At 25.9% G+C, this 3,322-nt stretch overlaps 1 non-coding gene across 1 annotated transcript; it reads left to right on the top strand.

Moving 5' to 3' along the window:
- The first annotated feature begins 1,223 nt into the window (after nucleotides 1-1,223).
- Nucleotides 1,224-1,313, top strand: Trnam-cau (transfer RNA methionine (anticodon CAU)). Its single transcript is given in 2 exon segments — nucleotides 1,224-1,260; nucleotides 1,278-1,313. It is a non-coding gene; the product is annotated as a tRNA-Met (tRNA).
- The last annotated feature ends 2,009 nt before the right edge of the window (nucleotides 1,314-3,322 follow it).

Here is a 3,322-nt window from a genome sequence, read left to right as displayed (position 1 = left end):
CTTTGTTCATTTAAGTCGGAAATTCTGGCATAAAAGTTTATATATTTATATGAAGATGCCCTCACTTTCTACTGTGCCGTTAATAGATTGTATTCAGATGTAATGTAATGGATATCTCCTCCAAATTTTCATTATATGAAATGTTTATAGCAATATTTTTCAGAAAAGTGTATGCTATCCATATTGCCTGCAATATAAATTTTTCATCGAACGATTATTCATTATGGCCACTTACTTTAGTAGAACAGAGCATTATAACAAGCAACGGATTTATGAACGGAACGCACGAGGAGCATCTGGGTGCACAGCCCACTATCTCCTACACATAATTGTTTTTAATTTTACCTAATAAATTTTTTAAACTTTTTAATAATAATGTTATTCAATTGAAGTAAATTCTAGATCCAGTCTGAGGTGTTCTTCTTCTAAAGGATATTAAGAGAAATTTTCTTAAATGAAAATGAAAAAAGAAATAATTTGGAAAAAAATACATCCAAATTATTTTCGTGAAAATCTGATGCACTAATTAAGTTTTTATTTCAAAAAAAGTGAAACACATGGATATAAAAATAAAAATTTTATTCAGGTATTACATTTATTTTTCAGTTTTGTGGTTATGGTTATAAATAATGTATAGAAACTAAAATTCTTAATACAAAGAAAATATTATATCAATCCTCATAGCCATAAATCATTTATATCATTTATACGCATGAAATATAGCAATGAAAAAACTATAGTAATTTGAGAAAGTAGAAGTTTCAAATCAGCAAAATTAATATTTAAATTTCTTCGGTTAAATCAAATAATTTTCGAACAACTTTACACTTCCTACAGCAAAATCATTCCTCTATAATCGGCTATGTTTTTCCTCATATTTTCGAGGAATGTTACGATCATTATTCATTTGATTTGATGGGTTGGTAGTAAAAGTATTACCACACGGAAAAATAGCGGTAATAGTCACTGGGTGCAGGTGTACTGAAAGCTTTTTCCTCTAATCTGTTTTACTTTCTCCAATAATCGATAGATGGCAGTATACTTGTCTTTCGCTGAAGAAAGCTTCTTTCTCGTCACCATTTGAAGAATGTCTCAAATATCATTATTAAAATTTAATATCATTTTTAATTTAAAAAAACTATATAAAACTGAAGCGGATTTATCAAATTTGTTCGTTAATGTTGAATTTTATTTATAGACTCTCCGTAACGCCTGATTCCCAAGCCTCAGTAGCGCAGTAGGCAGCGCGTCAGTCTCATAATCACTCATCTAGAGTAATCTGAAGGTCGTGAGTTCGATCCTCACCTGGGGCAGTTAGTTTTTGCTATAATTGTTATTGTGCATACATTTTACACAAATGAAAATTTATCAGACATTAAATGTCATTTCCTCCTCCCTTAATTTTAAATTTAACTGCAGTGGGAAAAAATTTATGATTTCATGGTGAATGAATATAATATAACATATTATTTGAAGAAAAGTATTATAAAGTATTTGGTATTAAATTTTGAGATTAATTTAAAGCTTTATTTTTCTTTTCTTGTACCCAATCCAGAGAATTATGAACACCATTTTTTAAAAAGATATTTTAAATGTTTTGTTTCTTTTTAGTTATTCAGAGAGCTCGACGGAAAAAAAATCCTATATTAAGTAAAATCTAATTTTCTAATTTGAATTTTACGTAGAAATTTATAATGCACCTACAAAAACAGATTACAAGCCAGTGAAAAATTTTTTTTAAATATTTTTGGTAAATGTGTGTTCAAGTCTATTATTATTGATGTATATAGTGAAATTCAAACTAATGTATTAGTTTCTTGAAACTCATATTACAAAAGAATAGTTAAAAAGAAAAGGAAAAATGCATTTACGTTTAGTACTTTTATATTTTTACAAATTTATTTTTTTATAGTTTACATTCCTATTTTGTTGTGTTTATTAACTAAAATGGTTATATTGTAAAACCTTGTCTCATCATTTTTTGTTCAGAAGATGTTTAAAAATTGCTTTCAGTATAAAAATATTTGCTTAACCTTAAATCGAAATTTTTAATAAAAAATTTCGTAAAAAGTTGAAAAGAGGTGCATTAAATAAAAATAAATAAATAAAATAGAAATAAACAGTATTATGGTCTGAAAAAAATACAAGATGCTACGGCAATATGGAATTAAAACGAATAGAATTTCATGCATGGTAATTATTTCCTATTTCAATTCTAGATAGCTAAGATTTGCTACACATGTGATATTTCTGTAAATTTTTCAGACGATATAATTTATCAAAAATTAGTAAAATCAGTCCTAAAATATAAAGGCACTAGTAATATAATTCTCTAAATCTCCTATAAACAGTAATTATATTATTTTTATTATTACATTTGATTAAAAAAATGAAACCCGATGTTGAAAGATTATGCGTCCGTTTAAACTATTAGTTCAATTAAATTTCTTTTCCTCAAATCTACGAATTATATGTTTTTATTACAAATTAAAATGTGGAGGTTATTGTGACCACTTTGTCACGACTCAGAATTCCGAAACATCACGATGTTTTTGAAACAAAAGTGTATAAATAAGAAATATATAAGAAAAAAAAATTCTTGATCTTTGTTTGTAGCAATGCCCTTGTTCTTCGGAAAATATTCAGATTCGTTTATGATAAAATTTATTACTATTTAAAGTACAACCTGAAGGAATTTATCACTACATTTTTAGAAATAATATTGCATTAGCCGTTTTACAGCTTTGACGGTAAATAAACAAAAAAGGTAATTATTACTATAATATTATTTTTTATTAAATCTATTTATTTTTTCAATTAATTACTTTTGTTTTCCCATTTATTGACTGATTAGGTACGAAATATTTTAGCAAAATATTTTCTATTCAATTCATGAAGGCTTTCATTTATTCTTACTAATGTTATTATAGTAATTACCATTTTGCACGCATGTAAGAGATTGTTTGAGGGGGGGGATGAATTCTCGTCAGCAATATTGATTTTCTTTGATTTTTAAAAATAAAATTAATTCTTCATTTTTAAAAAAAATATGTTTTCAATTTTGGCAATGAAAAATAAAAGCAAAAAGATGTTTAAAGCTAACTTATTGGATTATAAAAAGTTATATAAACTTTAAAAAAAATAGAAGAAATTTTAATAAATAATCCTAAAAATGTTTGAAATAATAAAGAGGCTCAAACCCTTGGGGACATCGTTCATCAGGGAATATAACTGTTTTATAATATACTTCTTTATATTTCATTTAAGTTTTTCTTAAACTTTAACTCGAAGTCTCGAAATTACATAAATTTGAAAACATTTG

The sequence above is a fragment of the Argiope bruennichi genome, chromosome 1 (assembly GCF_947563725.1).
Source record: "Argiope bruennichi chromosome 1, qqArgBrue1.1, whole genome shotgun sequence".
Taxonomy (NCBI): domain Eukaryota; kingdom Metazoa; phylum Arthropoda; class Arachnida; order Araneae; family Araneidae; genus Argiope; species Argiope bruennichi.
This window is presented reverse-complemented; position numbering and strand designations above follow the sequence as displayed.